Source organism: Geotrypetes seraphini, chromosome 10 (genome assembly GCF_902459505.1).
Source record: "Geotrypetes seraphini chromosome 10, aGeoSer1.1, whole genome shotgun sequence".
Taxonomy (NCBI): domain Eukaryota; kingdom Metazoa; phylum Chordata; class Amphibia; order Gymnophiona; family Dermophiidae; genus Geotrypetes; species Geotrypetes seraphini.
In genome coordinates, this window is record NC_047093.1 from 62,882,463 (window position 1) to 62,903,155 (window position 20,693).

Consider the following 20,693-nt stretch of genomic DNA (forward strand, 5'->3'; position numbering starts at 1 on the left):
TCAAACTTCAGTGGGATAACATGGTCAGCAGATCAATGATGGCATGTTGGAATTGTTTAACTATTTACATAGTTATTGAGCTAGAATTTTTAACTCTTGTGCCTGAAGTCCTTAATCGTTTTACCTTTTATTTAGTACAGTTTGTCTGGATCAGAGTTTAATTTGCATAGATTGTTTGGAAATAAGTGTTTTTAAATAAAATAGGCTAGATTCCTTAACTCTGTTTGGGTTACCTTAATTTTATTTTTTTCCAACATGTTTTAAAATAATTACAGTATTGCTAACGTTAAAAACCCCAGACAATGCATTTTTAAACCATTTGCAGTTTCCCCACTCTGTGCATTGAGCTCTCAATGCACAGAGTGGGGAAACTGCAAATGGTTTAAAAATGCATTGTCTGGGGTTTTTAACGTTATTACTAGTCGTCAAAGTTGGTTGACTCTAGAAAAGGTTTTCTAAAGCTATTGACTGATGTTAAGCTTTCATATATTAACACTTTTATAAATGACATACAGAGAATTGCTTGCCCTGGTTTGGTAGCATGGAATATTGCTACTCAAAACATTAAAGAACCGGCCTTTATCCACAAACTTCTTATCCCACATGAACTTATAAGACTCCTAAGATCCTCTTCGTCATACACCATCTTTGAAAATTATTAGCACATGTCGGGCCTCCTCATTCGCAATTACGGCACCTACGATATGGAATTTCTTTATCTCTTTATATCCGGGCAGAAAAAAATTTAGATACATTTAAGGGAATTCTAAAGTTACCTTTTCCAAGATGCATTTGACTGTTAAACAGACTTGGTTACAGCCAGAGTGGTTCAGTAATCCCTATTCCCTAGTTTCCCTATTGTGGTTTCCCTTTTACTCTTAATTTGTAGTTCCTTGGAGCCCTCAGCAGACGAATCCGGAGGCTAGTGGGATAGCACACATCTACCAGCAGGTGGCGATAGAGAACTTATTCGCAGCTGTATAGCTTGGATGGAGTTCCTCTTGCCAGCCAGTATTCTCTATCTACAGCAGGTTGGATGGTTGCTGTTCCGATAGTTCCTGGATCTCTGAGATTGTGGTGTGGAAGGCTGTTGCTCCTGCTGCTTCGGCTCCAGTTGAGTTTAGGAGTGTCGGCAGGTTTCAGTTCTGACTTTGGGGGCAATACTTGGGCCCTCCCAGGTCCCTTCCCCACCCTCACCGCCCATGAAGAAAGTTTCCTGGTCTGGAGGGCTTCTTTCCCATTTAAAAACAAAACAAAAACCCTGCCGTTTGGCTTGGACCAGGTTTGCCGGCACAGCGTTGGGGCTTTGTGCTGGAGTGGGCCTTTCGGGACAGGAGTACATGAGTACCCCTGTAATTTTCTTTACTGGGAGGGGGAACACATGGCAGCAGAGGCTGTGAAGCATTGTTCACAGTGCGGGAAGTGCCACTCTATTTTGGGGCTATACTCGTCTGGCTGCACGAGAGATGCTCCAGCAGCTGTTTTGGCATTGGAAGATGTGCCTCCTCCCTGCGCCAGAGACGCGATTGGGGAGAAGAAGGCAGAACCGGATTTTGCTGCGGCTTTGGAGGTGCTACCGAGCACCTCAGCTGTGGCGGTAGGAGACGTGCTACCGCTGGGAGCGGCGGTGGCACCGGAAGGGCTTGTGGCCTTCAGTAGCCTCTTGCCGGACTTTTTGCTTCTGCTGCACAAAGTGTTTTCGCAGCAGAAGGCAAGCCTGGACGGAGGGAGGGGGTTCTGTAAAGGTGGCCTAGCCCAGGGGGCGGCATTTCAGCCTCAGTTTGGTCTTAAAAGGGCCAAGAGGTATAGGGTGCCTGAGGCTGAGGATTTGGCATACCCGGAGAGCCCTCTACCTCTGTTCGGTTCCGGGGGGGGGGGGGGAGGCCGAGGCCGAGGTGCAGGACATGGATGTAGAAGGGGATGGTCCCTCAGCACTGCCCCTGTTCCATAGTGAGGAGCTGGTGGCCTACATTTCTAAAGATATGGAATGTCTGCACATTTCCCTGCCGGATACAGGGGGGGGGGGGGCTTGACCAATCCCCTTATGGCGGGCACTAGGCGACCACCTAAAACTTTTCCTGTGCATGAGGCCATGCCGAAGTTGATTTCTGAGCAATGGTCTATGCCTGAGTCTGGGCTCAAGGTGGCACATGCTATGCGTTCATTGTTTCCTGTGGCTTTTGAGGAGCAGGATAAGTTTAAACTTCCTAAGGTGGACGCCTTTGTAGTGGCAGTCTCTAGGAAGACTACTCTGCCAATTAAAGGAGGTAATACGCTGAAAGACCCTCAGGATAGGAAGATGGTCTTCATTTGATGTGGCAGCCCTGACTCTGGAGGCGGCGATCTGCAGTTCTTATGCAGCACGAGCCTGTCTTCAGTGGATCCAGTTATTTACTGATGGGGTGGTGGAGGCCGGTGGGGCTCTGCCCCTAGACTGTCCGAGCTGACATATCTTATGCCTTATACCAGGGGTAGGTAACTTCGGTCCTCGAGAGCTGTATTCCAGTCGGGTTTTCCCCAATGAATATGCATGAGATCTATTTGCATGCACTGCTTTCAATGCATATTCATTGGGGAAATCCTGAAAACTCGACTGGAATACGGCTCTCGAGGACCAGAGTTCCCTACCCTGCCTTATACGATATAATTAGAACTTCAGCTAAGCAGATGACTCTGGCAGTAGTTTCTAGGCAGCACCTATGGCTGCGGCATAGGGCAGCGGACACTGCCTTCAAATTGCGCCTGGTGCGTCTTCCCTTTAGGGGCAGGTTGCTGTTTGTAGAGGATTTGGAAAAATTGGTGAAGGATTTTGGAGACTGTAAGTCTCAAAGGTTGCCAGAGGATAGGTCCAGAGGGGCACCTAGGTTTCCCTCATTTAGGCCGCGTTTTCGGGATACCAGGAGGTATGGCTCGGGGAAATTGGCATATAGGGCCTCCTATTCGGCAGCTTATAGTGCCAGGTCCAGGGTTATGCAGCGGTGACCACCTCACCCTGCCAAATCCTCGGCCTTGAGGGTGGATCCTCCTCAGTCCTCATGCCCTACACAATGATGGGGTTTTGGCTCCTTCCGCCGAGTGAATGAGGGGGTGTCTGGCCTCATTGCTGGCGGAATGGACCAAGCTTCCATAGAGCTTGAAAGTCTTCTGTGTGGAGAGCAAAAGTCACAGTTGAGATTGCTTTTTTCCAGGCACAGATTCTTTCTGGGTGTCCCTATGGTGAGCCTTAGGGCCAGGAGTTCTGATTCCTTGCAGTCGGAAGGGCCTGGGGCTTCCGTCTGGGGTGTTGTGGGCCCACTGGGGAGTCCTTTGGTTCCCCCAGGAGATGAGGACTCCAGGTGGTATGTCCTTGCATTCCCTTGTGGTAAGTTCCCCGGCTCCCCAACAGGCTCAGGGAGCCAGCTTGGGAAGTGGGATAGGCCCTCGGTCCTCCCAGGGCCCCATGGTGTCTGTGGAGGGGGGTTTTCTCTCCGGATGGTGAAAGGGCGAGTATAGCTTCATCCAGCTTGTGGTTGCGGCGCAGCGGTGTGGCTATTTCAGGATTCTCAGCAGCCCTCAGGTATAACTCCTCGAGGGAGGTGGTCACCGGTCACTCCGCCTTGGTGGTGGGGCACACCTGGCTGCATCCCACAAGAGTAGGTTCAGAGGGATGCTCCCTTCCACTGTGGTCTTACGGCCTGGCTATTGAACAGTCGAAGCTGCTGCGGAGGGGTTATTCCGAGCAGGTTATCTCTACTCTACTGCAGGCAAAGAAGAGATCTACCTCTATGACTTATGCTAGGATCTGACAGGTGTTTGAAGCTTGGTGCATTCAATTGGGGTTTCCTCCTTATCAGACTTCCCTATCTCAGATTCTTTCCTTCCTGCAAGAAGGGGTTGCTAAAGGGTTGGCCTGCAATTCCATTCGAGTACAGGTAGTGGCTATTGCCTGTTATAGAGGGAAGGTATCTGGTTTGTCCATAGGGTCTCACCCTAATGTGGTAAGGCTCCTTAAGGGGGTGACCTTTGCGGAGGCTCTTTCTGGATTGGAGTCTGAGGGTGGTCCTTAAAGGTTTGCAAGGGGCGCCTTTCGAGCAACACTCAAGGATGTTACCTTAAAGGTGATTTTTCTGGTGGCCCTGGCTTCGGCCAGGCGGGTTTCTGAGTTGCAGGCTTTATCCTGCAGGGATCCGTTCTTACGTTTTTCGGAGGCTGGAGTTTCGATTCGGACGGTTCCTTCCTTCCTTCCAAAAATAGTGTCTCCTTTTCATATCAATCAGGTCCTATTTTTACCGTCCTTCAGGAAAGAGGATTGGGAGGTCAAGGTTTCCTGCCTTACATTTGCTCGATGTAAGGAGGATGCTCTTCCACTATCTTCAAATAACTAATGACTTTCGACGTTTGGATCAACCCTTTGTGCTCTTTTCGGGCCCTAGAAAGGGTTTGGCGGCTTCCAAAGCCTCGGTGGGTCTGAGAGGCTATTTCTTCTGCTTATTTGTTAGCAGGTAAGCGGGTGCTGGTGGCTCTGCATGCTCATTCGACAAGAGCGATGGCTACGTCTTGGGTGGAGTCCAGGGGGTTTTCCCTGGAAGAGATTTATAGGGCGGCCACTTGATAGTCTTCCAGCACATTCTCTAGGCATTACCTCTTGGATGTGGCAGAGCGCGCGGAGCTTAGGTGCTTCGGTGCTTGCAAAGGTGACATGTTCACCCCGCCCGAGTTGAGGTTGCTTGCTATATCCACTAGTCTCTGGATTCATCTCCTGACAGCGCTAAGGAATGAAAAATTATGTCCTACCTGTTAATTTTCTTTCCTTTAGACGCAATAGATGAATCCAGAGCCCCACCCGATAGGTCTTGTTCATGGATTTTTTTCTCACAGGTGCTGTCTCATGGTTGGGGTCAGGATTATTTTACTTATGGGAAAGAAGTTGGCTAGGTTGCAAACTGTGTTGTTCGGATGCTTGGACATTAAGCGATACTGGCTGGCAAGAGGGACTCCATCCAAGATATACACCTGCAAATCAATTCTCTCTCCACCTGCTGGTAGATGTGTGCTATCCCACTAGTCTCTGGATTCATCTGCTGTGTCTAAAGGAAAGAAAATTAACAGGTAGGACATAATTTTTCATCTCCCAATTTTCCCATTGTTTTACGTTGGTCAAGTATTGTTCAGTGGGTATTTATTTGTTTATTGTCTCCCCCTTTTTAATACAAATTGTAAAACGCTTAGAAGTCTTGATTTACGTTTTATCAAAATTTTAATAAACTTGAAACTTTTGGCCAAGTACTAATGACCTGGATTGGCCACCATGAGAACGGACTACTGGGCTTGATGGACCATTGGTCTGTCCCAGTAAAGCTATTCTTATGTTTCAGCAGGAGTCTGCACCTATGCAGCCTGACTACAAACAAGAACAGGTTTGCTATGCATCATAAATCTACTTATACTTCTGCTCTTAGGGTTTGTTTAAGTAGTTTAAATCTTTTTTTTTAACTTGGAACTGTAAGGATAGCTTACATTTGTGGAAAGAATTTGTTTTGAACACTAGGTAATTTGTGCTTGGAAACAATTGTGTAGGCTTTAACTTTTTTTCTTTTTCCTGGTATGCTTTGGATAAAGTTGCTGTGAACTTGAAAGTTCAAAAATAAAAGAATTAATACCTTTTTTTTTTTTTTTTTTTTTTAAATAAAATAACTGATGCCAGCTTTTAAGAACTAATGCATCTTCCTCCCAAACCAGAGTTCATTTTTGCCTGGAAAATGTCCTGCCTATACTGGGCAAAACGGGAAGAGTGAAAAGTTTATGTGTTAAATAGAATCTCTGTACCAGTGCAATAGGTGAGACATTCTAATCTAGACAAGTGGATTGTGTCCCAACGATTGCGTGCCATATGCAGAAGGAATCCAATCCGGATTCCTTCTGCATATGACACGTGGCCACAATCTACTTGTCTAGAATGTCTCACCTATCTACTGGAAAAGAGCTTACCAGGGAAAATACATAATCTCCTTTTAATTTATTATTCTTTTTCCTTTTATCAGTTGCTTTTGTTGGCCAGACCTGAGACAATTCATGTGGTAAAAACCACTTATAAAACAATGCAGAATAATCTGGTGCAATACTGTAAACTTAAATCACAATATTCACTATAATATGAACCCAGTTAGGCAAGATAGTGTATTATAAAAGGCCTTAAAATGTGGTTATCTGTTGGTATTGAGTCTTGGTCATTTTAACTTCAAATGTGTTAGGTTCCTGGGTTATTTAGAATTTTTCTTACTATTCTGAACATAACACGGAAAATACAGTAAAAAAAAAATGCTAACAGAAAATTGCAAAAAGTTTAATCTTTTCTCTCAACATATTTCAACCTTGTTCTGCACAAACATTTCATTTTGTGCCTGACTACTTGTCTGACTTAATCATTCTGAGCCTAGAAGCGTTCTAGGTATTGGACATATAGATGATCCAATCCTACTAGGCATTTATTTATTACAGTTGCTTGGAGATGTAGGCAAACTTTATATTTTGATTCATAGTAAGTATTGTAGGATAAGGATCATTTGGGCTAATGTACTTGTGGTGTAAACAAGTCATCTGTTCAAGAATGCTATTAACAGAGGGTTATGTATTGGCCCGCTTACCCTCTGTCTCCCCCCCTCACCAATAACCAAACCACACTCTGCTTGTGGATAAATAGCTGCAGCTCTGTTTATTAACAAACAATTCATTTAATACACTCGCATAACAAAACAGTTTCCCGAGCTACACATTAAACCATTACCAATAATAGTAGGCCCCCGACCCTACCATGCCAGCAAGGATCTGGGGGGTGGCATGTCCCAACAGGCCCCTCTAACCAGAGACACCAGAACCTAGGCACGGCTCCCTGCCGGCCCCCTGCTCATCTCCTGATGAGCCCCACCATACAGTAGCTCGGGATAACTGCAAACCAAACAAACCTCAACAACTTACCGAACCATAAAAAAAGGGTGGGAGGGTGGACAGAAAAAGCCGTTTTAGAGGACCCAGGAAGACGCTGGGTCCTCCGAGGTCCTGGTTTTAGAAGCTTCGCCTGACCGTTGCCCCACGCCTCACCTATCAGGAGGCCGCCCCGTGGTGAGAAAAAATTTCCCACCGCTAAGCTGCCTCCTGTCCCTCCTACTCCCACCCACTCGCGCAGCGCGCTAGTCTCCATGGGAGGCAACGCGGGCCCTCCATCCCCGTGTTACAGTCGCCCATTGAGACGAGGACTCTCAGGCTCTCCTAAAACATATGGTTCATAAAAACAGTCTGCTTGCAGTGAAAACAAATTGTTCTGTAATAAGTATCTCCCAGCTCCTTGCTGTACAGGATATGACTACTTGCTGAGATTGCTTTAACCAAGGTAGTGATCCATAGTGCATTTGTCCTTAGTGCATAGTGTCCATAGTGCATTTTTCACATCCTGTTGGCACTGATGTATAAACTTTTGATGGAGTAGATTTTTTCAAAGTTGACTCTACCATTAGGGACTGGTGCTGAAGCTGTGGTTTGTCAAAACCCGAAGGAGAAATTATTTTATATAGAGTCCAATTTTCTGGGAGCCACTGTAATGATTAGGGGTGTTTCCCAGTTTTTTGAAGAGTCTCTTTGATTATACCAAAGTCTGAAAGTTCTTTAGGAGGCTCATCATAATCTAAGGCCTCAAAGTATTCAGCACTGAAGGCAGAATCAGCTTCTAGCTTGACTTGTAGCTCTTTGCCCATCTGGTGAACAAATTTGGTAAATGAAAGTCTCTCAGTAGGAGATTTAGCCTCCTCTTTTGACCTCATCTGCTTAAGATACTAGAGTCTATATAGGTTTACATATCTAAACCAGCACCTAGTGCACTCCCCTATTCTTTCACCTAACATTTTTATTGTCCACTGTGTCCGATATCCCAAGAATGGTGTGGAAGAATAGCCTAAAGGTTAGAGCAGTGGGCTGAGAACTAGGAAAGTCTGGTTTCAAATTAGAGAGCTGCATGGGAATGGGGACAACGGGAATCCCGCGGGACCCGCGGGCATCCCGCGGGTACCCCCTTCGGGTCGCGGGGATCCCGTGGGGACGCCCCCTAGGGTCGCGGGGATCCCGTGGGGACGCCTCCGAGGGTCGCGGGGTTCCTGCAGGGCTGGATGTACTCAGTCGCGCGGCTCTTCTTCTCTCTACCTGCTCTTCTTGCAGCACAGAGCCGAATGGAAGTCTTCCCGACGTCAGCGCTGACGTCGGGAAGACTTCCGTTCGGCTCTGTGCTGCAGGCAGGGCAGGTAAGGAGACGGAGAGTAGCCTCACGGTTCGAGTGGCTACCAAGGGAGGGGGCGGTCCGCCCCGGATGCAGCACAGCCAGCCAGGTCCCCTTTTGTGGCGCTTCCCTGACCGACCGACCGACAACAGCCCCAGTCTGACAATCCTCCCTGCCCTGTAGCCGCAAATCTAAATTACCTTCTTACAGCAGCTGTAAGAAGGTAATTTAGATTCGCGGTTAAGGGCAGGGAGGTTTGTCGGACCGGGGCTGTTGTCGGTCGGTCGGTCGGGGAAGCACCACAAAAGTAAGGAGACCTGGCCGGCTGTGCTGCACCCGGGGCGGGAGAGAAGGAGGGGGGAGAAGGACGCTGAAAGGCCATGGGGAAGACAGAGGGGGGAGAAGGACGCTGACAGGACATGGGGAAGATGGGGGGGAGAAGGACGCTGAAAGGAAATGGGGAAGAGAGAGTAGGGAGAAGAAGACAGATGCCAGACTATGGGGGGAGCGGAGGGAAGAAGATGGGTGCCAGACCAATTTGGAAGGGGGAAGAAAGGGAGAGGCACAGTAACAGAGCAAATGGAAGATGCAGAAGGAAGAGAGACAGTGGATGGAAGGAATTGAATGAGAACATGAGGAAAGCAGAAACCAGGAAACAAAGGTAGGAAAAGAATTCTATTTCTTTTTTTTTTTTTTTGCTTCAGGATAAAGTAGTATATTAGTTGTGTTGATAAAAATTTATAAACATTAAAGGCTCTGGTAGAAACCCGTTTACAAAGTATGTATTCTTCCCAATTAATATTTCCAAATTAATAAAGTCTTTTTGCTTATTTGGGTTTCTACCAGAGCCTTTAATTCAGTAGCATAATTAAATGAAATAACTATTTCTGAAGTTTATAGGGACGGGTGTGGACGGAGGGGATTCCTCGCGGGGATGGGTGTGGACGGAGGGGATTCCTCGTGGGGACGGGTGGGATTCCTCACGGGGACGGGTGGGATTCCTCACGGGGACGGGTGGGATTTCTGTCCCCGCGCAACTCTCTATTTCAAATTCCAGTATGGCTTCTTGTGGTCTTAGGCAAGTTGCTTAATCCTCCATTACCTACGAACATAAAGAGTTGCCCTGCTGGATCTGAACAAGGGATCATCCAGCTCGGTATCTGGTTTCCAACAGTGACAGGTCCAGAAGACTCCAGATCACACAAGCCCGTTTTTAAGTAGACTTGGCCCATTACCTGATGTGCAGCCAGTAGGTAGAGCTTGTTGCCATATTGATTCACCTAAAGCAGTCTATTAGGAACCAAGGAAGTTTAATTGACAGCAGCTTTGTCACGTGATGCTGTTTCTGGTTAATTAACCTCCTTGAGATCACAAGTACCTTTTGGAGTCCCAAAAAGTAGCAAGATTCCATGCTACTCAAAACCCAGGTATAAGCAGTGGCTCTTTCTCCACCCCTCCCCCAAATCTACCTAAATAATGTTTGGCCTTCAAACCAGTGCTGTGGAGTTGGTCAGAAGCAATTTTTGTGTTACTGGAGTCAGTCGCTGAAAATGTGCTGACTCCAACTCCTAATAGAGTTAAATTGTATGTCATGCAAATTTCATATTTCACAGATAATTTGATTAACCCTTTTTTCCAGATATGTTTTACTTTTAGAATATATTTTGATAATCAAGTTCTTTGATTATAAAATGTAATATATTTTATGATTTTATATTAGTCAAAGTGGCACTTAGAAAATGACAAGGGGACAAAGTTTGTCCCTGTCCTTGCAAACTGTCTGATTCCATCTGCACATGCCTTGAATAGTTATGATTTTATGCTGAAAGTATAAAAAGAAACAAAATTCTGTACAACTTGTTATTTTATAAATCACAAATACATAACAAAGATCACCAAAACTCATCTTCTCTCCCTCCTCAAATATCCCAGCCCTCTCAACTCTTGAAAGAAGCAGACTTGTTAACTGCAAGTGGGAGGCATGCTCATGTCAGCCAATGTCGGTCCATGGCAAAAATATTTCTCATTCCCTGGGTGGGGAAGAGGCACCACTCATTAATACAGAAAAGCTCTGCTGGCCAGAGTACATCCCTCTCTGAGAAGTTGGGTTTGTGCCTGCGGGGACCAAAGTTCTCCTCCATTTTCTCAGAGGAGATGGGATATGCAGGGATGGATGCGGTTTATATATAGCTAAAAACGAAAAGAAACATTGAGGAACTAAAACAGAGCTCCTGAAGGAAGGCTGTGGCACATTATCCTATATAATAAAACCCTAAGCGCGCATGCGCATTTAGGGTTTCGTGTTCCCTGCCGCTGTAGTGTGTGATCCGTGGCCGTGTTCCATTTTAGAACCCGGCGGCAGGGAACATTCTGGCCACTCCCCTCCTCTCGCCCTCACTCACCATTTGGAAGCGCAGGCAAGATCTCTCCCTGCCCGCGTCCTCGGCAGGAAACACACCTCCCGCCCTCAATTGCTGCTGCTGCTGCCGCCGCTGATCCTTCTCTTCAGAGCAGCCTGACCCGCCTTCACTCGACGCTGCCGCCGCTGATCCTCCTCTTCAGAGCAGCCTGCGATGGTGGCCGGCTTTAAAGAACTTCGCAGGCCGCTCTCCAACCTCAGTAGCATGTTCCCTCTGACGCACGGGATCGCGTCAGAGGGAACGTGCTACCGAGTTGGAGAGCGGCCTGTGAGGTTCGCTAAAGCCGGCCACCATGATCGCAGGCTGCTTTGAAGAGGAGCAGGCCAGAAGATGCCGGGATGGAGGGAGGGTAAGAAGCGGATCAATACCAGGGGCCAGGGAGAGAGGGAAAGGGGCAGCTTTGGGGAGAGGGGTGTGCTGGGGGGATACAAAAGGGGCCATGGAGACATAGGGAGAGGGAAAGGGGGCTGCTTTGAGGGGGAGGTGTGCTGGGGACAGACAGCTTTGTTCTGGGGAGAAGACAGAAGGGGCTATGGAGAGACAGGGAGAGGGAAAGGGGGCTGCCTTGGGGGGAGGTGTGCTGGGGATAGACAGCTTTACTCTGGGGGGAAGACAGAAGGGGCCATGGAGAGACAGGGAAAGGGAAAGGGGGCTTCTTTGGGGGGGAGGGGTGTGCTGGGGGAGACAGAAAGGGCCATGGAGAGATAGGGAGAGGGAAAGGGGGCTGCTTTGGGGGGGAGGTGTGCTGGGGACAGACAGCTTTGCTCTGGTGGGGAAGACAGAAGAGGGCCATGGAGAGACAGGGAAAGGGAAAGGGGACTGCTTTGGGGGGGAGGTGTGTGCTGGGGGCAGACAGCTTTGCTCGAGGGGGGGGGGGGAAGACAGAAGGACACAGACAGCGGCCAAGGAGAAAGAGATAAAGAAATACAGACAGACAGACAGACACATCTATTCTAGCACCCGTTAATGTAACAGACTTAAAGACTAGTTATATATAATATTGTCTAGTTTGGAAAGCCTGTATTGATTTTTTTTTTTCCGTTTTGTTTTTCAATCATCTTTCCTTGTTGGGCTTTGCAGTATTTGGTAAACTCCTATCAGACACATCATATGGAAAAGCCAGAAAAAATATTTTTACTGCCCTTGCAGCAGCTATGCCCTTGAAAGGCTATTCATTTCCCAAACAGTTCAAAGCATAGTATAGCATAAACATCAATGCATTGTGCTGGCAACAATTAAATTTTGTAAAAACCCAGAGCACCTTGAAACATTTTGGGGTCAATATTCAGCTTGTGGTAATCAGTATTTTTTAAACCTCTTGATTTTTATAAATGTTTACCATGCCAGCCCTAAGCAGGGACCAAGGGCATCATCGGTTTGCCAGCCCCATCTCTCTCACCTTGCCCACTGTGGAGCTCCATGCCCCCCCCTACCAGTTTTAAACAGCTGCAGCAACACATTTTGGGTGGGCCCCAGAACTCTGAACTCAATGGAGTGGCATGGCACAATGTTCAACACTTTTTGAGGGCTATACTGCAAGGATCCTCCAGAGAGATGCAGGCAGTGAAAGTGGCTCTTCAGCAACCCAAAAGCGCACTCAACAGTACACCTGGTAGAGATGTTTGCCTAATTGTAGGGTCTTTCTGCTTCTGAATGGGGCACCAGTAGTGGAGTCATCATCTACAACTTACAAACATAGCCACCATCCACTATAAGAAGACATGTCTCATGAGGTAAAAATTATACTTTATTTCAGTTAGAAATTATAAATCCATCCGAACTCCCCCCTCCCCCCCAGCATGCGCACACAGCCTTCTATCTCCCTCTCCCACCCCGCACTACAGTCTGGCATCTCTGTCTCTTTCCCTCCCCTTACCCCCATGGTTGCATCTCTGTCTGCTTCCCTTCCATCTCTCCCCACCCCACTCCATGCTGTGGCATTTCTCTCCTCTTCTCTGTTTCCCTTTCCTCCCTCCTCCATGGTCTGGTATCTCTCTTTCTCCTCTCCCCTTCCAATTTGGTGGCTTTCTCCCTACCCACCACACAGCCCTCCAAACAATAGACCATACTTACCCAGTAGCCACCTTTGACCAACTTTTCACTCTGTAAATTTCTGCCCAAGAGCAGAGTTTGCTAGGATATAGGAATCATGACAGCTCCCAGGGAACTTGGCCACAACATCAAGGTCAGATTGCATCGCAGACTGCTTGGATATTCAAGGCGTATTCCTTCTTTTGGTTACAGTATATCATCTCTTCATCCAATGGGGGAGTAAATAAGACATGGGTAAAATCAATGGCACCCAAGACAGCATTCCAGCAATCTTGAAAAAGTTCTGTTTAACTTACCGCTGTTCTTCCCCCCTCTGGGAAATTGATGTAGTGCTTGGCACATTTTTTTTCAAGGCATGCAGCACCTAGCCCAAATGTTTAGACACAAATGACTGGTCCACACCGCTTCTGCAACCGATCACTTGCTGGAAGGTTCCTGGTTCCTGTGCCAAAAAACTGCAGGACAGTCAGCAGCTTCATCAGCCCAAGCACTTCTTGGAATCGAGCTATAGATGGATCGGTATCAACTCTGATCTCCTCATATAGATCTAAAATGGCTGCCCTGCTTAGATGGTAATCATTCACTACCTTCTGGTCTGACTTCTCTTCAAAGGCCACCTGCACATGATACACATGGGAGCGGGCATACTAGAGTCCTCTATGTCTGCTGTACCTCCCTTCTTCTATCATCATCATCGTTGTCGTCATGTCCTGTCATCCCATGCCCTCTCATTAGGGCAAGCTGCAGAAAGTGGAGATAAAAACCATCATTCATTATGTTTGTTGTAGCACAAAACACATGTGAATCACAAATGTTTTACAGTGTGAAAACAACTCCGGAATGCTTTGTGGGTTTTCTTGTTGTAAAGCAAGTAACAGCCAATGAACATAATGTACGTCATATACGGATACCGGAGGGAAGGATGGAAAAAACAGCAAACCATGCAAATACGAATACTTTTTTTTTTCTATACAGCTTTTGCTGGACATATATATATTTATAGAGTTACTTGGTCTGTAGCACCTGATCAAGTACTGGTTAATGGCATTAGCAGGATTTAGTATCAGACAAATACTATGACAGGGATGTGATGCTTCTCAGGACAACAGAAAAAAAATTGGTGTCCCACCTTCAAGGAGTTGTGATGGGTTGACTTGAGATTTTACTGCTAGGTAGAGAGTGACATGGTTAACTGCAGGAAACCATCCCCATGTCATTCTTTAAGGAGAGAGGGAATAATCAGAGTATGACTGGGCACAGCCACTGACCATCAAGCCTTGCATTGAAGAATGCTAGTGTAGCAGGACTAAGGTTGAGATAGACACCAAAAAATGATACAGGATTGTTTCCTGTGGTTGGGGGGGGGGGGGGGGCCGTGACAAATTATGTCCCTGTGTCATTCTCTATGGGCAGTTTTCCTGCGGAGGATGAATAAACTACCTGGAAGAGTCTAAATTGCTACTATATCCAAGATCTGCAGTTTCAAGAACTTATATATAGTGAAAAGATCTGGTAGAGCAGTGATTCCCAACCCTGTCCTGGAGGAACACCAGGCCAATCGGGTTTTCAGGCTAGCCCTAATGAATATGCATGAGAGAGATTTGCATATGATGGAAGTGATAGGCATGCAAATTTGCTTCATGCATATTCATTAGGGTTAGCCTGAAAACCCGATTGGCCTGGTGTTCCTCCAGGACAGGGTTGGGAACCACTGTGGTAGAGTATCCCCAGATATCCATAAACAGTTGCAAGAGGCAGATCATGAAATACTTTTTGGTTTTCTTGTACTTGAGGACAACTCCTCCGATGCCAACTTGTTGAAGAGCATATTTCAGTTTTTTGTGAGAATTAGAACTTAAAATATTTTCATGTATCTTTCTGATCATGCTAGCTAGCCTAGACGAGTGAGGGTTATGCAGAAAAGCCATGGAGAGGAATGAATGAAAGCTCTTGGTGTCATAGCTCAATAGGCTTATTTTAAACAATAAGAAATCTTTTTGAGGTAAAATAAAATTAATGCACAGTATGTTAAAATTATGTAGACAAATTTTTTTTTTCTGATTTTAAAGCATAATGTAAAAGCAGCTTTAAAAATAAATGATGGAAACAGAAATATGATGGCAGATAAAGGCCAAATGGCCCATCCACAGCATCCAGTATTTCATCCTCTCCCTAAGAGACCCCACATTCCTGTCTCACGCTTTATTGAATTCAGACAATCTTTGTCTCCTCCACCTATTCCACGCATCTACCACCCTTTCTGTAAAAAGAAGTATTTTCTTAGATTACTCCTGAGCCTGTCTGTCACCTCTTAATTTCATCTTATGCGCTCTCACTCCAGGAAAGGGAAGGGAATGGGGATTTGTATACTGCCTTTTTGTGGCTTTGGCATCTCAAAGCTTTCATTTAAAGCAGTGGGCAATGGAGGATTAAGTGACTTGCCCAGGGTCAGAAGGAGCATCACCTGGATTTGATCTCACAACTTCCGGGTGCAGAGACAGCAGCTCAACAAGTGAGTCGCAGCCCTCCGGAGCTTCCTTTCAAATGAAAGAGACTTGCCTCAGGCGCATTTATATCATGTGGGTATTTAAACATCTCTAATGATAAATAAATTGCAGTGACAGTAAAATCAATAATTTCAAAAAAATGTCACTCACCAGCAGTGGACTTAATAATAATAATAAATTATTTATTTATATGCCGCCATACCGGGGAGGTTCTAAGTGGCTCACAGCATGAGAATAACAATACATACATACATTTTCAATAAAATCTCAATAAAATACAATAAAAGGCAGTACATACATATCAATAAAATTGATCAGAATAAAAGGTACAGACATTTCAATAAAATTGATCAAGATAAAAATGTAAACCATGTAGGTAAGAAATATAAGAATAGAATGCAAACATGGTTGAAATAAGGGAAAATGTAAAACCATTACAATGTCAGCCTATTAAATAATTGAGTTGTTAGTAATTTCCTAAAACCTAAATAAGAAGAATTCCTCAGATCCCCCGTTCAGTAAAAAAGGTGGAGAAAAAGCCTCAAGTAATATTTCACGTAGCAATCATTGATGATTTGTAAGCTAGCGTTGTTTTTATCCTTGGCAAAAAACTCGAACCCAAAATAGAATGTCAAGCTTGAGTATTGTGTGCTCAACTGTTGCCCAGATGAAAGCTGGTCGTACATGTTGAATCCCTGAAGAAACCATCAGACTGTTGGTGAAACGAGATCTTGTAGGAGGAATGTTGGGCCTGTCGCTGCTGATTGTGCTGTTACCCTGATCGCCATTGAAAACAAAGTTCTTATCTTTGGCGGAGGTGATTCTGTTTGCAGCAAAGTTCTGGCGCCAGAGCTAAGATATTTTGTGTTTTGTTTTTTTCCTTTTTTCATCTGTTGTTGTTTATATATGCCTTTTTTTTTAAAAAAACAAAACAAAACTGGCTTTTATGGAAAAAATAAAATGAAAATGAAAAAATATAAATAAAAATTATAAAATTAAATTTCTACTGTGCACAGTAGTGGGTTTTCTTCTACTTTTGATCCCGACATTCTATTTTGGGTGCGAGTTTTTTGTCGATGATAAAAACAATGCTAGCTTACAAATCATCAATGATTGCTATGTGTAATATCACTTGAGGTTTTTTCTCCACTTTTTTTTTTTTACTGAATGGGGGATCTGAAGAATTAAGTCCACTGCTGGTGAGTGACATTTTTTTGAAATTATTGATTTAAACATCTCTATCATATCTCTCCTGTCCCACCTTCCCCATATGCCTTAATGGCAAAGACCACCAACCATTTTAGTAGCCTTCCTCTTGACTGGCTCCATCCTGTTTATATCTTTTTGAAGGTGCGGTCTTCAGAATTTTACATAATATTCTGAATGAGGTCTCACCAGAGTCTTATACAGGGACATCAATGCCTCCTTTTTCTTAATGGTGGACTGGAGAGGGGGAGAAGATGGATGAGAGAGATGAACTTGGTGGAGGGGGGAAGATGGATAGTAGAGGCTGGGAGAGATTGACTTGGGGGAGATCATGGAAAGGGGAGAAGGGAGAATGGAAGAAATAATGGATCTAAAAACAGGAGAAGGAGAAAGATGGTGGACAATGGGATTTAGGGAGGGAACAGAAAGAGAGAGCAGTTGGACACAAGGGATGCTGTGGAGGGGATAGAGATACTGAATAGGAGGGTAGTTGGGAAGAGAAAGGGAGAGCTGGTGGACCCTGGGGTGGTAGGAAAGGAGGGAGAGATGCTGGATGAAAGGGTAGTTGAAAAAAGGAGAGATGGTGGTTCTGGGGATGGTGGGGTCCATTGCTGTAGCTACGAGAATGGAGATGAAAAAAAGGAAAGATGCCAGACCTCCGGGAGAGGGAAGGGGAGGACAGAGATGAAAGATGGATGATTAGCATAGAGAAAGAAGAAAATGACAAATGGGCAAGAGACCCTGTCAAGCAAGTTATCAGAAGACGTTTGTTGCAGAGCTTGATTTGAATAATGACCAGACAACAAAAGGTAGAAAAATAATTTTATTTTCTATTTTATTTTATATTTGACATCTGTATCCTGCCAGAGCTGGTATTAGACCGCGAACGTGAGCTAGGATTTAACAGAGAGAGGAAAAGTCTTTTTTGTTTTATTTTTCTTACACCAGTGTGGGTAGGAGAGGGCAAAAGGGGTGGAGTCGGTGAAGAGGCTATAAAATAAACCCACCAGGATGTTTGAAAAAAAACAAAAACACCCAATTGGGCAGGAAAATCGAATCAAAATTTTTTTTCCTGAATCGTGCAGCACTAGTATGTATTGCTCCTGTTCCCAGAGGGTACATGCTGTACTATTTTTTTCCCTGTGTTTGTCTTTGACTACCCTTACCCCCTCATCCTAACCAAAAACTAAATCAGCCTGACCTACACAAGATTCTTTCACTGGCTGAAGTTGGAGGCTGAAGGTAACTTTCTAAAGCAAACTCCTGGTAGAATTATGCGCAAAAAATTCAAAATTCGCACAATCCCTCCCTTATACAAAACCACGATAGCAATTTTTGGCGCAGACCGGCGCGCTGAATGTTCTACGCTACTCCTGATGCTTATAGGAACTCTGAGTGTCGGGTTCAGTACAGAGCATTCAGTATGCTGGCCTGCGGTAAAAATACACTATCACAGTTTTGTAAAGGGGGGAGGGTGAATTAGCAAATTCTGCAAGCTTTTGTCAAAATTTAAGCAATATTTTTCCTAATTATTACCCATATTCCCAGGAAAGGGACTTGGGAGTTCTAATCGACAAGTCCATGAAGCCATCTGCACAATGTGCTGTGGCGGCGAAAAGGGCAAACAAAATGCTAGGAATGATCAAGAAGGGGATTACGAACAGATCAGAGAAGGTTATCTTGCCGCTGTACCGGGCCATGGTGTGCCTTCACCTGGAGTACTGTGTCCAGCACTGATCGCCGTACATGAAGAAGGACACGGTACTACTCGAAAGGGTCTAGAGAAGAGCGACTAAAATGGCTAAGGAGCTGGAGGAGTTGCCGTACAGTGAGAGATAGAGAAGCTGGCCCTCTTCTCCCTTGAAAAGAGGGGACTGAGAGGGGACATGATTGAAACATTCAAAATACTGAAGGGAATAGACTTAGTAGAGAAAGACAGACTGTTTACCCTCTCCAAGATAGAGAGAACGAGAGGGTTATCTCTAAAGTTAAAAGGGGATAGATTCCGTACAAACGTAAAATTCTTCTTCAGTGAGAGATAGAAAACTGGAACGCTCTTCCGGAGTGTTATAGGGGAAAACACCCTCCAGGGTTTCAAGACAAAGTTGGACTAGTTCATGCTAAACTGGTCAGGCTGGACTCATTTGGAGTACTGATCTTGACCTTGAGGCTGCCGCGTGAGTGGACTGCTGGGCAGGATGGACCATTGGTCTGACCCAGCAGGGGCAATTCTTATATTCTAAAACACTCAAAATAAAATGGGTTTTTTTTAACCTTTGCCTGGACTTTTTGTTTTTCCATCATATTTGTTCCAGTTTCCTGTTTTCCTGTCTGTTGTCTGCTAATTCTGGAAAGAGTGGATGTGAATCGCTTGTTTACTCTTTTCAAAAGTGCAAGGACTGGGGACCATGTGATGAAACTACTAAGTAGTAGATTTAAAACAAACCGGAGAAAATGTTTCTTCCTTCAATATGTAATCAAACTCTGAAATTTATAGCCAGAGAATGTGGAGAAAGCAGGTATCTTTGCAGAGTTTAAAAAAGGTTTGGATAATTTCTTAAAACAAAGTCTAAAACCATTATTGAAATGGCTTGGGGAAATCCACTGTTTGTTCCTAGGATAAGTAGATTGTTGCCAGGTACTTGTGACCCAAGTTGGCCACTGTTGGAAACAGGATACTGGGCTTGATGAACCTTAGGTCTGTCCCAGTATGACAGCTCTTATGTTTTCTCTCTTGTCTGTTCCCTCGCTACACCTGCCTCTGACATATTAATCATTCCTTTTTAGCTCTCTTCTGCCTCTTTCTCACCCCTTCTCTTTTCAGTTGCCTATTATATTTCCATCTTCATCTTTCCTTATCCCTCCATTTATTTTCATCTTATTCATACTCCCTATGACCATATTTCTACCCTCTGTAATAATTATCCTTTTATCTGTTTCCTTGCCATTCCTTCAGAGTTCTACCATTCTCAGCATCTTCCTTCCTCCACTCTTATAGCCTAGCATCTGCTTCCTTTTCCTTCCTTCCCCGCCCTCATAGCCTGACCCTATCCCTTCTTTTTTTGCACTCTCCCCCATGACCTAGCCTTTCTCCCACTTTCTCCCCTCACCCCCATTATCAGGCATCTTTCCTTCACTCCCTTCTGCTTCTGGATCTAACATCTACTTCTTTCTCCCTCTCCCTCTCATCCATCTCAATGTCCAACATCTTTCTCTCCCTCCTTTGAGCACTGGATCCAATATCTTTTGCTTCCCCCAAGCATTTCTGTTTCTTTCTCACTATCCATCATCTCTCTCTCCTCTTGCCTTATGCCCTGGGTTAAACATCTCTATCTCCCCATGCAGCACCTCTCATTTCTTCCCCTCCATCATCATATGCAACATTTCTTCCTCTCTTCCCTCCATCCCTTTGTCTAACATTTCTCCATCTCCATTCATCACTCCTTCCCCTTCATGCCTTATGCAAGACTTCTCCCTTTCTCATCCCTCTCCACTTCTTTGTTGAATCTCTCCCTTTCTCTTCTTCACCCCATATCCAACACATCTTCCTCTCTCCCCTCTCCTTTCTGTGTATCTTTCCTTCCTTCATTTCCTTTCCCTCCCCTCCCCCTCTTGACAACTCTTTTGCATCTCTCTCTTTCCCCACACCAAGTCCAAACACTTCCTCTCTCCCCTCCTTATGTGCAGCTTCTTCTTTTCTCTCCCCACACCAAGGCCTTGCTTTAATGGGTCACAGCAGGGGCAGCAATTCCCACATGCTGTATGCCACTAACTCAGAAGCCTCTCCGTGGCTGGCAGCTTGTGGGAATCGCTGCCACTGCTGCAACCCATTGAAACAACACCAGTTGCTGAGAAAAAAGATTCTGTGCACAAATAGGTAAATTCTGTGCATTTTTTGCAGATCTGTGGAAATCCCATTGCGCAGTTATGCAAAATTCAGCCAGGAGTAAAAGCAGGAACAGTAGCAGCTGCCCCTTCCTTCTCCAGATTTGGATGAGTCATCTTCATAGCACACTTTAATTGGATTTATTCCTCTTCAAACCAGTTTGCTTAACTTCACTACAAATGAATAAAGTGTGTGGTCCTGCTATTTTTTTATGTATCGGTTGTCTGAAAGTAGCTTAAGCTAAATAGATTTTGTGTGTGATTTTTAATTTTTCTGTAAAAGTATCTAAATTTGTGGTTTGAGTAAGAGGGTTGAGGGTGCTGACATTCTACAGGGATTTTGCTGCCACTGAGGAAGCAGCAGCAGTGTTCAGGCCGCGT

General features: G+C 45.2%; 1 protein-coding gene across 1 annotated transcript in view; it reads left to right on the forward strand.

Annotated features, from left to right (window-relative positions):
- The window catches only part of QSOX2 (quiescin sulfhydryl oxidase 2), a 122,601-nt gene that overhangs the window by 2,258 nt on the left and 99,650 nt on the right, over positions 1 to 20,693 (forward strand). The gene's annotated exons all lie outside the window — the stretch shown is intronic.